At 46.8% G+C, this 22,468-nt stretch overlaps 1 long non-coding RNA gene across 1 annotated transcript; it reads right to left on the reverse strand.

Moving 5' to 3' along the window:
- Positions 1–6,405: 6,405 nt before the first annotated feature.
- Positions 6,406–12,975, reverse strand: LOC144156133 (uncharacterized). The gene is made up of 3 exons (XR_013319692.1): positions 12,669–12,975; positions 10,861–11,130; positions 6,406–7,977 (listed from the first exon to the last, which is right to left on the reverse strand). It is a non-coding gene; the product is annotated as an uncharacterized LOC144156133 (long non-coding RNA).
- Between the last annotated feature and the right edge of the window lie 9,493 nt (positions 12,976–22,468).

A 22,468-nucleotide genomic window follows, 5' to 3' on the forward strand; every position in this document is an offset into this window, starting at 1 on the left:
ACTCCTTTGTTGTTGTTGTTGTTGTAGGATCATGCTGATATTAGAAATTTAAAATACTTATATTGGCTTTTAAACTCTCTCTATTTCCTTCCCCGGCACTGAGTATCGCAATTAGGACGTGTTTACGACAAAAGAAATGGACGGGACCGCACGGGGCAGGGAGGTTCGCGTTGCCGGTCCGTGCCAGCCCTGGCTACACTCCGCCGCAGCCGGGACGCCCGCCGCAAGCCACCGGGCGACGTCGCGGCCAGCCGTGACTACTTTTCTCCGGACTGGCCGCTCATCTAAATAAACTGCTCATCGACCGAAGCACTCGCTCACGGAGGAACAAACAAAAACGCTTCCCCGCGAAAAGCGGTGGCTTCTAGCGGCGCGCGATGCAATCGGACTGACCCACATAAATCTGTCCGTGGTACGACAACCAGAGTCGCCCCGTTTTTCTCTCGGCCAAAAGAGAGAAAAAAGTAAAAATAAAAATAAAAGGAGGCGCACTTCCAGCGCATTGCTGAGACGGGGCCCCGAAAAGCGACTTTGGCTACCCCGTTTCACGGCGTATCGACTCGTGATCGCTATCTGAAGCAATGAAGCCGAAAAAGTCGCCGTTTTTCGGTACCGCGACATTGACGATGGCTGTTTCCATGGCGACTAACGACGTTTTTTCGGTGAAGCATGATGTGGGCGCTCACCATTTCTCACCTGGCCGATAGCGAGAAGCGACCCGGTTTCGATTTCAGTCTCTAAGCGTTATTAGTAAATATCGACGAGACTGTAGAGATCGGCTAATTAATCTCTTTTGCCTTGCAGCCGGATTCCCTTCGCCGAGCGATAACTTCAAGGACGTGTAGTGACGATATGTCCCTAGAGCACCAGTAGTAGTCAGGCTATCTGTGGTATATGTATTCCTGAGCAGGTAGGATATACATCAGCCAGAAAAGTGAATAATTCCACTGTTTCTCGCTACACTTTGCTTGTGTTTGCCGTAGCTATGACAGGAGACAGTCGATAGAAACAATACTTTCAGCTTGCTCTTCGGGGCAGTGACAGATTCACAGGCGTAGTTATAACAGGACAAGTGAGACATGTTTCCTATCGCAAAAAGTGACGCGAACGCAAGGGAAGATTGCTGACGGGACAGACCTAACCGGTCATAACCGGACAGTTACGCCGTTTCCAGTTGTGACACATTCCCACGCTTCGGAATGAGACTGCACTAACGGATAGGTACACGCCCCACAAAAGCCAGTGAACCAATACAGCGAAGAGTTGCAAACAAGCATTTACACCTTGCAGCATGCATACGTACGTGTACCCCTGGTTACAGCTCGCGTTGTGCTGGGCACTGAATTGGCGGAGCGTCCCTTTCGCCATTCTGCCCTCGCCTATTAGCCACGTTGCATATATGTAACGTGGGTAATATATAGGGTGATCAAAGTTAAGTCAACAGGATTTTTAAAAAATAGGCGCTTTATTTTTACGCGAAGACGACCTCTACAGTGAGGTTATGCGCCCAGGGGGACACATAAATAGGCGGTAGTTATTAATTAAGGGGGCTTAATTAACTAAAATTGATTAATTAACTTTTTAGTGGCTACAGTAACCAGGCATGCTTGTATTGGAAAGTTAGACGCAATCATGTTTCCACGCAGTTTCAATTGGCAGAATTCTTCTAGCGCATCCGTAGTCAGAGATATCAAACGGCGAAGTTTAATTGCCGTTCGCATGATTACGCATGCACGACAGTCTGCACCGGCGCAAAGCTCCTCCCTTCTGTGACGTGCCTGCTGTGTACGGTGTTTAGTTCGAAAAAGGGGTGGAGGCACAGGAAAAAGTGATAACTGGCACCCATTCATTCTTGGCTGGCGCTATCGCAATCTGCAGTACTCGGAACCGCTATCGAAATACAGAACAAAAGGGAGGAGCTATGCGCCGGCCTTGACTTCTAGCATGCGTAATCATGTGAACGGCAATTAAACTTCGCCGTTTGATATCTCGGACTACGGATGCGCTAGAAGAATTCTGCCAATTGAAACTGCGTAGAAACACGATTGCGTCTAACTTTCCGATACAGGCATGTCTGGTTACTGCAGCCACTAAAAAGATAATTATTCAATTTTAGTTAATAGAGCCCTTGCAAAATGGCCAAATCGTTGGCGGAAAAGCAGCAAGCCACTCTGGCAACACTGTTCACCCGCTGCGCCGCCATTAAAAAGGAAGCGAATACGCTGCGACCACGGAGTGTATATATATGGAGTAGCTACCGTCCACCGTCCACGTAATTGCATACGCGTCCCGCGAAGTGGTGTTTCCCACTGCAGGATGGGAAAATAACTGCTGCCCTTCCTTCGATAGAAGAGCGGCATATTCAGGATTTTTATTCTTCGAGGTCGACCGCTGAAAGGTCCTACGAGTACGAGCGATCATATGTCAGCGTGGAGTCCTACGTTACGCCATCGTCAGTGTTGACAAACAGCAGCAAGCAAAGGTAGGATTTGTTGCTAATAAATAATAGCCTTAGCGCTGCCTCCTTGTTTGGTTGATGAGTTTTAATTGTGTCTAATCGATGCGCCCTTGCCCCGTGGTAGCGGCGGCTGGCCGCTATGAACGGGCCATGAAGGGTCCGTCTGTGTTGAGCGCTCACTTTGCGTATGTTCAAACTTTAAAAACTATTCGCGAAAATGACTAAAGCATGCATAATGAAATTGATTTTGATGTCTCTGCTAGAGATCATGCTTGCGATTCACCGCCTCTGTACTTGCGGCACTTAATTTTTCCGTCGGTGAATGCGGTGCTAATGCGGGAGCGATAGGTCGCACGCGTGCGTCAGCAGCGAGCAGAGGCAGTCGAACATGAGAGGAACTCAGAGCAAGGAACAAACACAGAAGAAATAGGAGAAAAGAAGGGCACGTCTCGACTCGCCCCAGACGAGCCGTTGTGCAGCGGGGTAGATAAGCGGAAGCGACTTGACCAGCGTTAATCTTCGAAAGGTAGCGCAAAACACCACTTTAGGAGAGAAATATGACTACGGCGATGGGGCAACAGACTCGTGAAGCCGTGGGCGTAAACGCGCAACCGCAATGGCGTTGCCCGTGTTGCTACGACCTGCTTCCTTTCTAATGGCCTCATCGCGTTCATTACCAGTGTTACCACCGCTGAATTTTCAGTATTATCCGCCTTTTTGCAAAGGGTCTATTAAGCCACCTAGGTTAATAATTACCTCCTAATTATGTGTCCCCCTGGGCGCATAACCTCACTGTAGATGAGGTCTTCGCGTAAACCTAAGTGCCTAGGCCGGGGACCGGTCTTCGCCAGAATGGTTATTCTGGCGAAGGCCGGTCCCCCGGCCGCAACGTTAAAAACCATTCCTTTTTCGACGTGGTTCCCGTTTTTTTCATAAATTTCACCGGTCTCCAAGAAACTGTTTCTCGCAACAATATATATATATAACACAGAAATAAGGGTTGGCAGTCAAGAAAAACCATTTTCTCAAATATTTCCTCTGACTCCTCGAGAAGGTTCTTCTACTGCTTATATATATACATACATATACACAGTCGAACCCACTTACAATGAATGTGACCGTCACGCTGAATTTGTTCGTTATATCCGAAGTTCGTTATAAGTGTAGTAAGCATTTGTCGTAAGCGTTCTGTTTCAACGAAGAAACTTGTTCTTTGGACTTGAAAATTTTTCACGAATTCGATGTGGGCCCGACCACAGCGAATACATGAAGAGCCTTCCTGAGCTTGGAAAAGCCAAAGCCAGCCTTAAAGGATGCGCGCGGTGCGCATGGGGCGGCGAAACGTATCTGCTTCGTTTTCACTCCCGTCAAATCCAACAGGACTGCGCAAAACGAACTGGCGTGCCCCACGCCGCAAATGCGGCCTTTCCTCGTTTTTCTCACTCCTGAAGCGCCGGTTCTGATGCGGGAATCGCAGTTCTCGAAGCCCGCTGGCGCTCCTGGCCAGGAGGGCTAAATTCCTTGTGCGACGCCGAGGCTAAGGACAAGAGGAGGAAGATACTCAAGAGGTGTGTGCCGGACTGCAGAGACGTGACACATTCGCCGCTATAGCAATCAAGCGTAATCTCGCGCTGGTTACGGTACGTGGTACTTGAGCCCAAGTCCATGAATGCAGGCTCTGTAATTTAGAAGTGCTCATGCAAGATCAATTAAGTGACCATTGTGAATGCCCGAACAAAACGATCGAAAGCCTCCGCTTGCTTCTTTTGTTCTTGCGTACTGGGGAAAAGGTTTTGAAGCTATTCATACGCAACTTTCGCCTCATTGAATATATAAGTTTTGTCATTTCCATGAGCACCCCTGAAAACTGATGCCTTCTGTTGCTGCTGTATAGGTTTCCTACTACACACTAAAAATTTTTACGCCCAAAAGGGTGCTTCAGCTTGTCGCCGCAGGAGCACCCTAAAAACTGAATATTTTACGCCCTTTAGGGTGCTTGGATTTTGTCGCCGCAGGAGCACCCTCTTTGAAGCACCCCAGAAAACAGGTGCCTTATAAACACCCTTTTCCGCCTAAAAGTATCCTAGGGTGCTACTTAGCACCCCAATCTGTAGGAGCATCTTCTGCAAAAGCACCCACCTAAAGGGGTACAAAACGGGTGCGTCATCCTCGGTTCACAGGTGCAGCAGGTGTGAGACCACATATTGCACAATATCACACGATTATGGTATGAAACATTCGTGCTTTCCAAGCTCGGTTCTGTGAGACATTCCATTGAAGCTCAACATCAGCTGATAATTTCCTTGAACTTGTGTCACCGATTGTTAAAACATCAATTTAAAAAGTCAGGAGCCACATCTCAGTACAGTTATAACTTTAGAGGTAGTTGATTACCCAAAACTTCGTAAAAAACCAATTATATGTTCACTTTGCCGAACTGCAGTACACATCCTTCGAGATTCACTGCAGAGCCTAACCATGCTGTGCAGTGAAAGCAATTAGGTGTGCAACACTTCAACCACACAAAACTTCCTTGAACCTTAAAACCCTTGGCTTCTTAGTATTGCATCAAACTTCCAATCAAGGTAGCTACCTGCAATGTTTAGTGCCTTATTCTTGAGCTGAGCAGGAAGGTTCAATATCAAGGAAGACCAAATGCAAAATGTATAGTTTCCTCCGTAATACGCTCATAATATAGTTCCCTCCGTACTGCGGCTCATAATCTACTTGTAAAAGTTGGGTACCCAAGCCATTTATTTTCGTTTGCATTATTCTTTTTGCTTTACGGAAAAATATTCATATGGTACAGCACTTGCAAGGTTTGGTGGTATTTGGAGTTTTATAAACATACCTTTAGACTAAATGACCCCACATAGCAATAACAAGAACTGCAAACATCACAGAACAATGCATACAAGTTCCCTGGTGAAGCCCATGGTTGAAATGTAATGCCATTGTTCAGAAAACATTATTTTATCATGAGGCTAGCTTGTACATGGTGCCTTGCATTATGTCCCTGCCGGTGGATGTGGGGTCATTTGTCACTGTTGCAAATGAAAAGCCAACAGCCAGGGCCCATTAGTTTTGGCTAGTATTACGAGGTGCCTCACGGTAAGCATTCTACGTCGATAGATTTTTTTAGAGTTGACTAGAACTGAAATCAGCAAAAGATTCTCTACAAAACATTCATTCTATCCGCAGCTTTAGGGTTTGCTAATTTCCATAGTTGGGTTTCTTCTGCCTTTCTTAACAACATTTTTCTTTTGATAAGAAGGTGCACAACCAAAAGCAAAAAGCTTTTCTGTAAACCTTTGGTAGCTATATAATTGTTACAAAATATTTTACTCTAAATATGGCAGCTTAAACTGAGAATATTTGCATTTAAAAACATTAAAATAAGTTTAAATTGATCATAAATTTTTAGCTGTTTTTACGCAAAACTGTACATGGGATATGAAGTGCACCACAAGGAGGGCTTTGGATTAGCTTTAGCAAATTTGGGACATTTAAGGTGCACTGAAATCTCTACACATGCGCTTTTTCACTTACTGTATCCACCAGGAAAATGGCTGCCAATTTAGACAGCGATTCTAAACAGTAGTTGACGTGCATTTTAAAATAATCACAAACATTATAGCCACAAAATTAATTTTTACAAGTTGTAGACATTGCCCGTTACACCAGACATTGGACTACACTGTCAAGAGCTTTGACATCTACAATGACGTCTACAAAGCAGGCTTATACTGGTAGAATGTTTCATACCATAATTACGGTGTGTTCAGAGCTCACGTGTGAAGTATGGATACTGCTGCTTCAGCAAGAACCGAGGATGAGTACCCTTCCTGGTTTTGAAAAAAAATAACAGAGGAAATGCCTTAAGCAGGATTCTGAAACGGGGTTGAATGAAACAAGAATGAACAAGAAATTCTTTCAAAACATGTAAAGCAATGCAAACAAATATTTATTTCAACTTATTTCTACAAAAGACCACCTCATGAAGACTGGTGGTGGGGTATTGGCTCAAAAAAAAAAGCAGAGAGCACTTATACAAATGCTACAGGGAGCCTTCGCAGCCAACAATTGTTTGAACACAGCTAAACTAATCACTGTTCAACAAACTCATAAAAAATGTTTGAATGCATAAAAAACCAGTGGTAAACACAGAAACAGTTAAAACAGAATGACGGCACAAGTTTGTCCTGTCGTTCTCTTCTGTGTCCTGGGTTTTCCTATGGTTTTTCATCCATTCAAACATGTACCAGCTAGCCCAGTCCAACGCCTTGGTATCATAAAAATATGGATAGTCAATCCTTACACAAAGTTGAAAAAAAAGGAAGTATAAAGTAGGTGACAAAATTAAAACGACAGCAAATTGGTTGGCTTTTAATTTTAAATGATAATATAAAAAATAATGGCATGAATGAAAGTGAGCAGCACGCGAAGTACCTTGTTGCTAGCCCGACATTCCACTTTGAAGCAAAATGTCCGCTTTCAACACTACATAGGCTAAACATGCAATGAGGCATTCCTTTAGGCACACAAAATATGCCATAATTGTTAAAAAAGCTACGAATTAGTTGAAAAAACCTGACCACGACAAATTGGAATTAGTGACTAGATACAGTTTCAGAAATACACAGCGACATCATATAAAAATATATGGTTCCCATACAAAGATTGATCATAACAAAAATTCAGGACATTTATCAGACTGGCATCAATGTGCAAAGCAGCTTAATGAAGGAAGACGGTCTTCACTAAAAACATGTTAATATTGGGAGCTCATGTGCTTCCCTGCAAGTTGGGTGTGTAAACCCACTGACATCTTAACTAACCCACCTGAATCATCACTTGATAGACATTGAGGAATTTTACGAATTGGTTTATTGTAGCCAGCTGTCTAGTTTATTTCCCTATTTTTCTTGGCATTTCGTGTCTAATTCTAAATTTGGTGACTAGATAGCTTTTACTATGGTCATGCACTGGTGACAACGAATATTTGATTTTACTTTAAAAAAATTTCAGTTTTGTTTTATTGCTCACCAGCCAACGATCTGAAATATCAGAGGTGCTTAAAACGTATGTTGGCATTTCCTTCCTGCAGTGTAGTACAACTAATCATGACTTTTACAATAATTTGTTCACAAATCGTAATATGTGGAAAGTATTCAGCTTAATGAAAATGTCATTTCAGAAGCATGCACAATCAACAAGGCCTCATTGACTCTCATGACGTGGTCCACTTGTTTCTGTCACAAATAACCTGAGTGCAGACACATTCCACCGAAGACGAAGGTAACATGCCCTCTTGGGTGATGAATATTTAAAAAGCCTTACGAGTAAATTTGCTGCTGAGCACGTGAAATTGTGGCATAAAACAAAAGATCCCTCTGCGGCATCTTTCACTTGGAGGAGCGCTTGACCACAAACTTTGAGAAGCTGGAAAATGCTCCATGAACCGCTCCAGCCAGCAGAAACGATGCAGGACACAAGTTGGTAGGCGGACCGTTGGCATCCTGCGATTGTGAAGATATTTCTGTTTAGTAGATGCTCTTCTTTTTGTACCACTGTTTATTTCACCTTTAACAAGCAGCTGAACTCCTTAACGTTCGCATAATAAAATGCTGCAATGCGGAACAGTTAGCAGGGTTACCTCAATTTTGCTTTTCTACGAATTAACACAATGTAGGTAATCTGCACACAACTACAATCAAACTACAATTTTCACCTACTTCACTGCTAACATCAGCGTTTGACTGCTCAAGCACAAATACAGGTTAGACATGTGAGCAATCTGCTAAACGTATCCCCACAAACTGAACAATCAGGCATCAGAAATCGGCAAGGAAGGAGGTGTCACGTTTAAATGGCACTTTTTTTGTTCAAAACATAAACAACACCTGGAAGCTTGAAGCGTGAGAGGGGGTCTTTTACGCTGACAATGTCAGAACATAGCTTGCTAGTGGGCACCTGCACGATGTGCACAATGTGTTTCTTGAAAATGCGTGCGAAAGTTTGATTGATGTGTAGGACGAGAATTGCAGCACGTTTTGACACAGGCCTTGTGGACGCTTCTGCCTGCTAACGTCAATGTGGATTCTTGCTAGTCGCCCTCTTCGCTTCTTTCTGAATATAATGCTTTAGGCATTATATTCAGGACAACGACTGCATCAAAACGTGCAGCAATTACCTACATCCCACACATCGGCGAAACTCTCGCACACATTTTCGAGACACGCAGTGCATACATTGTGCATGTGCCCACTAGCAAGCTGCGTTCTGACATTGTCAGCGTGAGAGACCCCCTCTCACGCTCCAAGCTTCCGGGTATTGTTTATTAGATTCCATGCGCTGAATACAAATCAGTGTACATTGGCGAAACGGGCAATCTGCACAGAAGATTAATGCAGCACTGGAATGAAGTGAACAAGGGCCATGCAAAAACAAGTCCACTGGCAGAGCACCGTGAGAGGACGGGACACGTGGTCGACTGGAACAAGACAAAATTACTGACAACTGAGCGTAATCTATCTTCTCGATTACTGCTCGAGTCCCTCATTGTTCAGACGACGCCCAACATTATCAACATAATGGATGGCAATCTGCACCATATCTATGCAAACTCATTGCGCCGCGTAATGCCCAATATATAGCTTCGTTTTCCACGACACATGCTCACCGTGAACAAGCAACAAACCGTTAAATGGCTTTCTTGACTTGGTCAGTGACCTACGTTTCATCACTGCAATAATGCTTTTACCTGCCTACACGGCATTCTGTCAAACACTGGACTACAACACATGAGCCATTGGCGTTCTTAACCTGCACCAGAGTATATAACCTTTCACTACTGCTATGAGATAGACCCATAAACGCACTTCAATATGGCCTTTATATTTAGCTCTTGGAAACATTATGTATAATTTTACCTTTAAGTTGCACCTGCTACAGCAGCTGGTACTATACCAAAAAAACGAAAAAAAAACGGTGGTTTAACACGCCAAAGCTACACTTGGGATATGGGGAGCACTGTAGGGGAAGGCTTCGCATTAATTTTGACCATCTGGGTATTTTTGTGCGCATCGAAATCTCCAAACACGGGCGTCTTTACGTGTTGCCTCCATCTGAAAAGCGGCTACACCAAGCAGTATCTAACCGACATTCGCCTCCACAGCACACCACCCTAGCCACGGCAGTGGGTTAAACATATGAAATAAAGCGAGTTTTGGAGTGCAAATGAAAATATTAATCACACGTCTTATTTTCCCAATCGATGTACCTTTTGAAATCCACCATGCAATCCCCCCTCCCCTACCGGCCTACCAAAACACCTTTGTCTCAAGAGGTAATCAGGCTGTTGTTAATGAAGTAAGTATTTACAATCCGAGACTTGCCACCGTTAAAGTCATGCACTTTGTTTTAGAGATAAGCGACATTAGCCATTTGCAGCACCAGGAGTTAATTGTGTTAAGATCAGATTGAAAGCATTGACGGTAGTAGTTGAAAGAAATTGTGTGATAAATTACAACATCATCTGCAAATAGACTTACATGGGAGGATATGCAACATGGAAGATAGACCAAGCAACCTGCCTGGGGGGACAACAAAGTGGCACGAGCAAAAGAAGTATATAGTTATTAGAAGTAAACTGCATTTGAGAAGAATGAAAATCTTTTGCTCAAGTGAGGACATTAGGGTGAAGTTTGAGAAGTAGTCTGTGGTATGCAATGCGATTGAATGCTTTAGAAAAATCGAGAAAAACTACCGCAGTTTGTAAGCCTGTGTCAATGGATCAATGTAGATCGTGAACAAATCCTGAAAGTTGTGTTTCTCAAGTAACCCTTGTGAAAACCATGGTGATACTCGAATGTGATATTGTGATTTTATAAATAATTAGCGACCTGAGAGTGGATGAAATGTTTCCTGACCTTGCATATGGTGCTAGTTAGGGAAATTTAATGGTGAAGTACCGTCTCCTGATTTAAAGACTGGTGCTACCTCGACTATCTTCCAACCATTGAGATTAGTGCCTGTCATGAGAGACTGCGAAAAAAGCGCTGTCAGAATTCTACAGACTGCGGGATGTACTTTTCGGTATAGTATGATTATTACCAGTATGACCTGAAGTAGACCAGTTTGTATTGCAAGTTTAAAACCATATCGAAAGATCCTAAATGTTTGCTTGGCTTGATTACATACGAATACTTGCTTCAAAGTCAGTTCAATTTCTCTTCTTTCCCTTTAGTCGTCAGCCCCAGATTCTCTTCAATATCTCTGCTAAGCAATGACACGCTCCATACGCACAGCACTGCTTCATGAAAATGTTTCAAATAATCAGATGCCACAGCACTGCTAACAGGTATACATCATGGCAAGTTCCACAACATGCAATAACTAACCTGAAAATACATAATCGGTGGGTGCACCGATATGGCAGCAGTGCCTGGACCGATGTGTCGAGCAAATGCGCTGACTTCTGAACGGGTGGTCCAAGCGGCCAGATGATGGATGAATGACCATTCCTGGCGGCAAAGCGTACGGAGCACCAACGAAAGGCCAGGCAGTACTTGGGTAAAGCAGGTGCAGTGTCGGTTGGCCAAGGGAGGCCCTGGCAAAGCCTTTGAAACTGGACTGGAAGGCAGCTGACCCAGGACAGCCAGCAGCAGCACCTGCAGGTGCATAATCTGTGAGTGTGCTGACACTTGTTGAAATACAAGAAGAGCACACACAAAGCACGAATGCTTACATCAAGTAGATTTTTAATCGTTTAAAGACAGTAATCTCCAAGGCACTAATAAGAACATTCCCGGAACACCCCAAGTGAAATTTAGGTCACAGTAAGAATGTATTTATTAGACCCGCAGGTACTGTGAGTGGGGTATGCATGATATATGCAAAGCTAGCTACTGAGCTAATTTGCATGAAACGCATGCTAGCAGCTCATCTGTATCCCTTGCTTTCAATCGGAACTGGTGTGTGATAGTTGAGGCTCCTCCATTTCAATGTCTGACTTGTATCTGCACGTTCAATTCTCCAATATAAATCGAGTTGAGTGAGTGCCTACAGCGTTCTTGTTAGTCTCTGTATGGCCTGCGGTTTTGCGAAAATGAGAACTTGCGAATTGGCTCAATTTTCTGCACTAATTTAAACAATACATATGCCTCTGATATCAAGCCCCAGACTTCCCGAGAGCTACTCTGACAGAATCGGCAGGCGCCTCGTAGGCGTTGTGAAATCTCCCCCACTACCCCGAGACTATGCTAACTCCCTGCGAGGCCACATGCGCGCATTTCACCTTCAATTTGCACGTATGTGAATTCTATACCTCTATGAACTCTCAGACGGGCGTCGTCATATTCGTGCCGGACTCGTGAAACTCGGCAACGTAAATTACCGCACTCGCTCGCTGGCGCGCGGCCCGAACTCTCTCACCGTTTCCGGCCCTTGCATACTATTTTCTCCACCTTGCACTTTGTAAATTCTCATGTTTAACTACACCTCGTGCGCCCTCATCTCTTGCCTGCTTTTCTTCCAGCACAACTCCGTCAGCACCCGGTCGACGCGTACGCTGTCGGGGCGCGTTGGCGAGCGAGTACGGCAATTTCGCTGTTGTCGAGCTTCACGACAACAGCACACATATCGCGGCCCGAAGACCGCGAGGCGTACGGTCGCCGGTCTCGCGAGCGCAATAGCTGCGAAGCGCACTGCACGGAATTCGTGTGGGGGGGGGGGGGGGGGGGAGAGATTTCACAACACCTACGAGACGCCAGCCGTGGAATCACGTGTACGCGTTTTCACATGCACTTCCAGGGAACCTCCTGTTCATGTTATTTCTTGGTATACCGCGTGTATTCACGAGGGAGGACTAATCACAGCGTTGTGCCACTCACGCGAAATTGCGACTGCGATCTGCAACCGCAAAGGCACTGTTTGAGGGACACATAAACAAACGCCCCGGTGTTAAAGAGCCTTGCGTGATGTGAAATTATTAGCAGCCGTGTACCATAGCGCGAGCATCGTAGCCAAGGTCTAGCTTCAGCGTAAATTGATGCTGACTTCTGCGGAAACGGTGGACTGGGCGCCAAACAAGTATACTAACTCACGTAGGCTCTCAGAGCAAACGAGATGGGGGTCTAGCGAATTACTGACCCATAAACACCAGAACTCATTCCAACCAAATACAGAATAATAAAAAATGCGTACTTACCCGAGCAAAAACGATGTTTCCAACGTAAAATTCTCCTTCACTGTCGTCTTCATCTCGCGGACACACGAACACGCTTTGTTCTGATGCAATGTCATCCACGTTTGACGCGCAGTATTTTATCCGGCGATGATCGTTCTTCGGGGTCCCCATGTTCAACACACGCGTAGGTTAGAAGGGTAGACATCACCCATAAAGCTTCTATAACTATGATTTAAGCTTGAAATAGATAAAACAGATTAAATCACGCCACCAACCACTCGGCACAAAACGCCATGAAAAAACACACACAAAAGTGAGAGATAGTTGCCAGACTTCAAATGCAGCACCTCTAGGTTTGACGAAAATTGTGTTACTACTGTAATGTTGGTAATTATCTTTCTGCTTTCAAAGTCTGAAATGTGTTTATAACTTAAATTTAAGGTTTTTAAACACAAAAAGTGAATACACATAAAGTAATTGACATATATACTGATATTGTAAAGAGGTTTGACGTTTGTTTTGGTTTTGTTTTCACGGCGGGCTTCTCAAGAGAGAACGTGCGAGAAAACGAGCTACTTTGGGTTTAGGAAGAGGGCGGTAAATGTCGGCGTGATAGAAAGCAAGGAACAGGTGCTTACCCTGGTCGTTAAAAAAGGAGCTAATGAAACCCTCACGTAAAAAAAACAAAACAAAAAAAAAACACGTTAGACGAGGAATCGAACCATTGACCTACAAAACAGTAAACGGACGCGTTAACAAACAGCTATGTCGGCGGGCGGTGTTCAAGGCGCCTAAAAGAACTCTATACTTACGTAAGTTGTCAACGAATATTGTTGCTTGTGTCTAGTCATCGCCTCCTTTAATGATGGTCTAGTTTATGCTGCATTTTTGAAAATCTGGCTGACCTAACGCTTGTTTCTCACGCACCGGTCTTGCAGACGAGGCCGCATTGCTAGCGCTGCAAGCGATTGAGCCAAAGCTCCATTATTTGACTCAAGAAAAGCTATCGCAGTCAACCCGACCTTTTCTGCGCAAGCCACGGCAGCCACGAAATAAATGGAATGTGCCGTTAGAATTATGGCGTTGATAACGCTTGTTTGACCGGCACCGTCTTGCAGACAAGCAACGTCGCTCTAATACTACAAGCGATGTCACTCCTGGCATGTCAGGCGCATCAAACCCATCGTGTAAAACGACTGCTAACAGTGCGAAAACCTCTGAGTTTGTAACAAGTGGGGATTTGCGGTGGCGGCGACGTAATAGGTACAGCAAGCAGGTAGGCAGAACAGCAGCGTAGGGTTACAACCTTTCCCAGAAAAAAAAACGGGCCTTCCGTGGAGGGGGGGGGGGGAGGGGGGATTGTGTTGAAAAAAGACGCCATGTTTTTTAACATGCAGTGCCATTTATTGTAGTGTTTTCTTAGAGAGAAATCAACATAACGTTTGTACTGAAAGTGATTGAGAGCTTGGTTAATCGCTCTGCATGTGCTTCACTGAAAAGTAACCGCAATTGCTGACCGCGGCGGTAGAATTTCGTTATTTTGTTCTTCCCTTAGGTCCCCCTCCATCTGAGGCAGCGCGCTCGCCCGCGTATTTTCTCTGCTCGCGTGTCTTTGCGCAGCTTGTCGACATAGGCGTGCGCAGAGTTCTCAATTTGGGGGGGCAAAGTCTTACCGCTGCGCCCCCCCCCCCCCCCAGAGCAACTCCCGACCTCTTCTCACTGAAGGCCTTGCGGTGCGAACGCAGTGCAAAGAGGGATGGTTATAAAATTTTTATTTCAATGTGATGGAATTGCAACACACACAAAATATTTCTGAGCAGAAATTTTACTTTCATGTGTTACATCGGCAAGGCATGGGGCAAATTTGGCGCCCCCTTCAGATGATTAGGGGGGGCGGCCGCCCCCCCTGCCCCCCCTGTGCGCACGCCTATGCTTGAAAGCCAAAAAACCGGCTAATGACGGCTGGTTTTAGATATGGACCGGCAACCGGCCCGCTGTTTAAAAAACCGGTCGGGCCGGTCCAAAACCAGGAAGGTGGCAACCCTACGGCAGCGACGAGCGAAAATGATTTTACACGACCGCCCCCGTCGGCCTGCGCAAAAAAGGAAGATAGAACCCCTGCATACACGCCCTCGAAAAAAGCTGTACAGCCGATTCAGTTTGTTGTGGACGAAGAGCAACCGAGGCTGCAGCCACAAACGATTGCGCTTGCCGTGGTATGAGCCAAAGCATATCTTCACATAGTTATGTTATCGTCCGTCTGACTGTTACTTACTGAAGGGAAAATTCAGAACACAAACGTTGACGTCTAGCGTCTATGCCAGACATAGACGCTGCTGTTTAGGCCCTAAAAACCACCTTCAGGGCGTCTGTCGGTTCTGTCTGATGGCGCGCTCGCGCCGCTGATTACGAACGAGGCGTCTGTTGGCGTTGACTTATCGTGTTGGCGAGCCGGTAAACGCCATCACGGTTAAACTCCCTGTTGGAAGACTACGCTGTTGGGACGATAGAGTGCCGACAGAGCTTCTTATTGGCCCCACAAACGCCATCAAGGTTAAACTCCCTGTTGGAAGACTAGGCTATTGGAACGATAGAGTGCCGACAGAACTTCGTATTGGCCCCACAGGCGTGCTGTGAGCCCAATAAGAAAGTCTTGTTGGAATTTTTGCCCGGGGCATAATAATACGGGAACAAATTCTTAGGTAAATTCGATTTCGTTGAGGACACCGATGCCTCGCGTAAAAGTTTTATTTATAGGACTACAAGAGGCATTTTGTAGCCTTTCCTTCCCGTGCACCCAGACATCGAAACGAACCTTGTGATACACTCGAAGCAGTAGATTAGTGCATAGTGGAATTTAAACATTCAGCACGTTTTGTTCAATTTACGAACAGCAATTTTAGAGCCTTTCCCCTGGTCTATGTGGAGAGTTCATATTTATTCTCTCAACGGGCGGTGAAATAGTGCAATGTGCGGTTTAAACATTCATCCTGTTTTTGTGCAATTTTGCATGCTTGCATTCACACACCGTTCTTTTAGGCACCCTAACGATAAGGTGCCGTGGTAACACCCCAATCGAGAAGAAATACTTTTTAGCACCCCTTTAACGGTCGTAGCACCCTATGAAACTGTTGATTACACCCCTGAATTTTGGCACCCTCGAGGTGGGGTGCCCGAGCAATATTTGGGTGCTTGAAAGGTGCAAAAAGGGTGCAAAATGTTCAGTACACCCTCCTTGCACCTTAAAGGGTGTAAAAATGTTAAGATTTACACCCCTTAATATGTGGCACCCTCATGATTGGGTGCCGGAGCAATGTTTTAGTCCTTAAAAGGTGCAAAAAGGGTGCAAAATGTTGAGTGCACCCTTTTAGCACCTTTAAGGGTGTTAAAAAGTTTAGTGTGTATTGGGGGGTTTGTTCTTGTGTGTGTTTTTATCAACAAACCTTGAAAAATTTTTGTTCATGCACACCAAAATAAAAGCACAATTCTTTAGCGGTTTTTGCATTAGCCATTTCATTTTCGTCGGAATAGCAGTGTTTGTCATCCTTCGCTTCTCGCCACCTCTGACAACGGGCTTTTAAGATTCGACCCCGCACGCAAACCTAGACCCAAAAACCTTGCATAAAATCAAACGAAGAAAGTACCCGGCCACCACACCACGCTATTCAATTGTCACAGGCAGGAGAATCCGCTGTAAACATACACGCGCACATATAGGCGTCACTGCCAATCTCAAGATGAAAAGAGGTCTCAGTGCTTCCAGAGCTCCCGTGCTTTTTGTTTTTCTCCAGGCCATGAGCTATACGGAAGCACTCAGTTCTTGTACGTTTCTTCATCTGAGCCACGCAGTAAGGCGCAGTCATGCGATTTGCATTTCGTTTATTGTGCCGTCCAGGGCCTGTACTTATTTCGAACAAGACAGTTTCACAGCGACCATCGAGCGAGTGTGGTTTCATCGATCCAAGATGTGCGTGTAGGACAAGTGACTCCTCCTCTTCCGCCCGTGACGAGGGCTGTGTGTACAGCATGGCACCTTCCAAGCCGCACTTTGCTCTAATGACCATCTCGGAGGCGGCTAGCCTCCTTCGATTGTTCACGCATCTGGGACTTTCTGAGACACGTGCCCTTAATTAATATACACACGCGTGAGCCAGAAGGAAAACTGGCTGCGTGAAATGCATTTTCGCGCACCCGCTTGGCAACCTCAATGCTAATTTCGCAAGTTTTTTTTTTTTTTTGTTCTTGGTGGTTTTACCGCGGGTGTTCGGCAAAAATAAGGCAAACAAGTGGCGTTCGTGTGGTGGTTGAGAAATCCCACCACGGACTGGTGAGCCCGAACTGTGACAGGGTTCGCGACAAGCGCGACTCAAACGCAGCCTTCAAGATTAGATTGCCCAGTTTTGTTGTCGGCTACTCCAGTACGATGGACGAGATCGTAAGTCTTTGAAATTGACGAGGGGATCCCTCTTTTTGACAGGTCCGAGCGAAAGGCAGGATATTTAGGTAGCGGCGAATGAGAAAGGTATTATCTGTGGTATGGGAAGTAAGAAGCACGCGTTTAACACGATTCACCCGGGTGGTGATTCGGACGAGTTGATTCACACTTTGGTGACAAGACTGCGCTAACAAGGACAGGACGAAGAAATGTACTCGCAACACACAGCGCCAATGGAATCTTTATTTTTGCAGCTGCGAGAATATAAGACACGTGATATATACACGCACAAAAAAAAAAAAAAAAACTCCCACCTCCCCTCGCGGGAACCCCTGAGTAGATGCGACGCATAGGCGGAGAGGCGAAGGGACCGCGTTTTATAGCGCGCATAACGTTGAGGTGACTGCGTAAGCCGGTCCCAGTCGATGACGACGTTGGCGTACTTGTAAAGCGGCGGGGACTCTAGGTGTTTGAGCCAAGCGTGGATGTTGCTTCGCCGGAGAACGGCACAGCGGTTATATGCGCAGCGCGCCCGAAGTAGAGGAAACCGCCGAAGAGAGAGTAGGTGGTGGTGGTGGTGAAAACTTTATTCATCCAAAGCTGTTATAGGGACAGACAACCGATTTTTGTCGCGTATATGTTCTCTAGCTCATATGAAAGCCAGCGTTTTATATAGCCGGGTAACCACAAGCAATTTTTAAACAAACTGGCGGAAAGAATTTTAATTTGGCAGCAAACTTCCTGAAATCGGAAGGGTGGCGGTTCGTAGTGTCGAAACTTGACACTAGAATATGTGTCCCTGTCACGTGACCTGCAAACCTAGCAGCTACTGTAACTGCTGAAGCGTTTATTTACGTATTGAAAACCTTTTAACACAAGTTTTTTTACAAGCCTAAATAGTATATGTATTTCTAAACATTACTTTGAAAATTCTAAAGACACGCCGCCCGCCGCCACTGGGTTGCTTCAGTGTGGCTAACTGAGCCACCATGCCCAGAATCAACGGCAGTGTTCAGTAAACAGACCCAGCGAAGGAGCTTTGACGATTCTGTCTGAGTCAGGGGCATTTGTTCTGCCAAAATATTTGATTTCAGTCTCCAGATACGCCAACGGCAGCTTAAAAAAAAAAAAAAACATCGCGCCCGGGGAGAATTGAACTTCCCGCCTCCACAACGTAAAGCCAGATTCTACCTATCGTTACAGTGCCTAGTATATTCTAGGCACTATACTATCGTCTATCCCAACAGATGGCGCATTCGTGCAAAATAGACCGTTGCATTAAAAAACACATAAAGGAACAGGAAAACCTGCGATTCAAACTTTTTTAGCTGGGAACAATTTTTTAAATATCGTTTTTTATTTCGCATAAAGACAAAAGTATGTTGCCAAGCTACTCTATGTCATGGTTGCCAGCATTAGTTTTGAGAGGGACACATACGGCTCGTAGATCAAAAAATTCGATTTAAAAAGTTCTAGAGCGTTAACAGCAAAACCGTTTCTCGTCAAGGTGCTTTAAGTGATGCCCTTTCATTTGGGATAGAGAATATATACTCGACAAAAATCGGTTGTCTGTCCCTTTAAGAAAGAGGCCCCCGGCTGGGAGCACCGGCACACTACAGTCCCCTAGTCGACGGCCAGGAGCCCGTGGGCCCTAGAAGCGAGTTCGGCCAGCTGGATCACACACTCTTGCATTTGTGGGTCGGAGCTGAGCAGCATAGCCTCCCATTGCTCTACCGTGGTAAGGGGCAGGGACAGTGTAGCATGGAGAGGGGGTTTGGAGGGGCACGCGCCCACTATGTGGTGGAGGGAAGCGAAAGGCGCGCCGCACCATGTGCACGTGTGGCAGTATCGCGTGGGGAAGTGGAGGTGGCACAATGCGGGATGTGGGAAGGTGTTAGTTTGCAGCCGACGCCACTGGACAGACTGCCTACGCTTTAAGGTGGGAGCAGGGCCGGGGAAGTGCGTCCGACTAAGGCGGTAGTGCTGCGTGATTTCCCGATACCTAACCAAGCGATCCCTCCCTCCCGCCCGAGGTGGAGAGGCAGCATCCGAGGCATCCCGGTAGCAGAAATCTCAGGCTACCTCGTTAGCCAGCTCGTTACCCGGAAGGGACGAATGGGCCGGTGTGCATATCAGGCGTGGGCAGTGTGCAGGCGGAGTTGGTGCTGTCTGCAGGATGTGTGCGGTGATGGGGGATACACGACCCGTCGCAAAGTTCCGAAGAGCCGTCTGCGAGTCGGAGATTATTGCGGTGGCCGGGGCAGCTGTAAGGGCCAGGGCAATGGCGACTTCTTCCCCAACTTCAGGGTGAGGCGTGGAGACCGAGCAGGAAGCAACAGAGTCTCCTCGGGAGTTGAGAACTACGGCGACACGGGCTGCACGGTCGGGATATTCCGCTGACCTGAATATCAGGGGCACAGGCATCACGATGGCGACGCTTCGAGCGATAGAAGAAGAGCTCCGACTTTTGTGATGAGCAGCTGAGTCCCCGTTCGTGGGCGTAAGTGGCGATGATGTTGGCAGCTTGTTGAAGGCGGTCTTGAATGTCACCATCGCTGCCCCCAGCTGTCCAAACGGTGATGTCATCCGCGTAGATGCTGTGGTGCAGGCCCTGGATGCTTTCCAAGAGGGGAGGGAGCTGGAGCATATCCACATTGAACAGAAAAGGGGAAATGACTGACCCCTGAGGTGTGCCTTTACTGCCCAAGGGCATGGGATTCGACTCAAGGCCTTGGACCGAGAGAGATGCTGTGCGACCAGTAAGAAATTTGGCAATATACTGGTAGGTGCGGGGTACCACGCACAGTTGGTTAAGCCCGGTCAGTATGCTTTGATGAGTGACATTATCAAATGCCTTGGTCAAATCGATGCCCATGATGACTTTAGTGTCTTGCCGGGAGATAAGGGGGTTATCCAAAATTTGATGCTGAAGCTGCAGCATAACGTCCTGGGCAGAGAGTTTAGGACGAAAGCACAGCATGGTGTGAGGGAACAGACCCTGATCATCCATATAGGCTTGAAGACGGGCCAGGATGACGTGTCCGAGTAATTTGCCCAGACAAGAGGTTAGGGAAATCGGTCTGAGATTTGTTATAGCCAATTCCTTACCTGGTTTGGGAATAAGTGAGATCTTTGACGTTTTCCAGGAGGCGGGGAGACAGCCCGTCGTCCACACTGTGTTCGCATGCACCGTTGCGTCTGCCGCGGCTATGACGCAACGGGCCGCGGCTATGACGCAACACAATTTAACACAATCCACTTTAATCCAATCCAACCCAAATTCAATCCAATCCAATCCAATCCCAATCCCAATCCAAATCCAAATCCAAATCCAATCCAATCCAATCCAATCCAATCCAAGCCAAGCCAAGTCAAGCCAAGCCAAGCCAAGCCAAGCCAAGCCAAGCCAAGCCAAGCCAATCCAATTGCCCCTCGCGAGAGAGTGTTCGCTATCGGAGAGGAGAGGGGGTGAGCGGCGGAGAGCGCAGCTGGCGCGGCGTGGAGAATGGGGGAGGGGCGGACAACGCCGACGACGCCGGAGGGACAAGGCGAGTGAATCAGATGCTCTGCATCTAAAAACAAAGGGTAGGCAGGTAGGTGAAATGTTTATTAGGCCTAAAATAGAAACCCAAAGAATATCCGGTGGTGTCCGGCCTCCTCGGTTCAGTAGTCCCCGCGCCGTCGCTACTTGAGTGGCCCGCTGGATTTGGCTGTGCTGCGCCTGCAGGTCCGAGGTGGTCAACGCGCATTCCCACTGCTTGGGGGGGGGGGGGGGGGGGGGGCTGGTGAACGATAAGGATCAGAACGTTGAGGGCGTAGTAAGACGAGGTGGGCAGTGTGGCAGGGGCTTAGTTGGCAGTCCGGGCAATGGTATGTGAAGCCTAATAGAAAATATGTGGCGAGGATAGTAGGCCGGCTTGTAGTCGGCGCCAGATTCTGGATTCTTCGACCAAGACGGTTGGGTGGGGCGGGGGTAGGCTTGGACACAGCTGAACCCTGCTGTCACACCAGGAGCGGTTTCGTGCTTTTCTATGAACTGAAGTCCACTTTCCTTTACACGAAAGCTACTGAGTATTGCCATGGTGTCGTCTTCCTTCAACTCGGTTCAGGCTTTCGGGAGCGTGTTGTGGTACAAGGTGGTCGTTCTCTTAGTAAAGGAAGAAAAAGTCACACGCACTGAAAACACTGGAGTATGCTGTTGTTTGGTCTCCCCAAAAGTTCCATCATACTTATGCGCACGACACTTTACAATCATCACAGCTCGTCACGCTCTGTTTTGGTTGTATTTTATACAGAACACCCAAGAACGTCAAGGCCATTGAATCCCCCTCGTACAGATAATATGTCTGCATTGTCAACTACAAGTCAGGCAAAAAATTTGTTGGCGCAGATATGCTTCATTTTGCCCAGTCATCTTATCTTTCGGTAATGTTTCACCGTTTTCACACGACGACTACCTACCCGTGGTAACAGTCGCGGTATCGACCCCTCCTACACCTTGATGCTCTTGTAGCGGCAAGCCACAGTGCCAGCGGCAGCAGCGTGACGTAGGACAACGAGCGCGCTCACCCTCCGGAGGGCTCGCGCGCCCCTGGCATCAGAAGGAGACCCCACGGCGTTCTGAATAAACCGGCCTTGCTACGTGGTCTGGTCCTCTCTGTTTCAACGCCTCCGTGGCTTGCGCTCTACACTCTCAAACGTGGCGACCCTTATTGTCGGACACCTAATCGATCCAATCAGCGGTTCTTCTTAACTACCGAGCACTCGTTTGAACCGCCAAATAATTTACGTTCACGCAAGATGCACAGCAATTATGGCCTTTCTAGCCATAAACGGTTTCTTGCCGTGCCTGGGTTACTTCGCTCACATATTTTGGTAGCCGTTTACAACGAGGAGGAGGAGGAAAAAACTTTATTCCGACGCAACATTAAGCGTCGAGAATGTCCCGGGCCAGGTTCACCAACACCAACTGGTCCGAGAGCTGGTCCGAGGCTAGCCAAGTCCGCCACGTTGAAGGAGGTGGGTGGGGAAAATGTGCGGATTGAATTGCAATGGGGCAGGAGAAAATGCAGTGTTCTAAATTAGCGTATGGTTCGGGACAATTGGAACATGCTGGTGAGTGTCAGATACGGTAGAGGAAGGAACGAGCAGGTGTAAGGATGGTATTTAACTGTACGCGTCGAAGAATGCGTAGTTGCGTGGTTGTTAGAGATTCGTCTGGAACAGGAAGTGTACGAAGAGTTTCTCTGATGTTCTTGTAGTGAAGCTTTATTTCTTGTTTGTAGTGGAGAGTAGTGTCCCACGTCGGTGGATAAGGCCAGGGAATCCCAGGCGCCCAGTGCAGAAGTTCGTGGGCGATGCTGTGCACTACCTCATTGCCTGGGAT

Source organism: Haemaphysalis longicornis, unplaced genomic scaffold (genome assembly GCF_048455015.1).
Source record: "Haemaphysalis longicornis isolate Haplotype H1 unplaced genomic scaffold, Haemaphysalis longicornis Haplotype H1 scaffold_1, whole genome shotgun sequence".
Taxonomy (NCBI): domain Eukaryota; kingdom Metazoa; phylum Arthropoda; class Arachnida; order Ixodida; family Ixodidae; genus Haemaphysalis; species Haemaphysalis longicornis.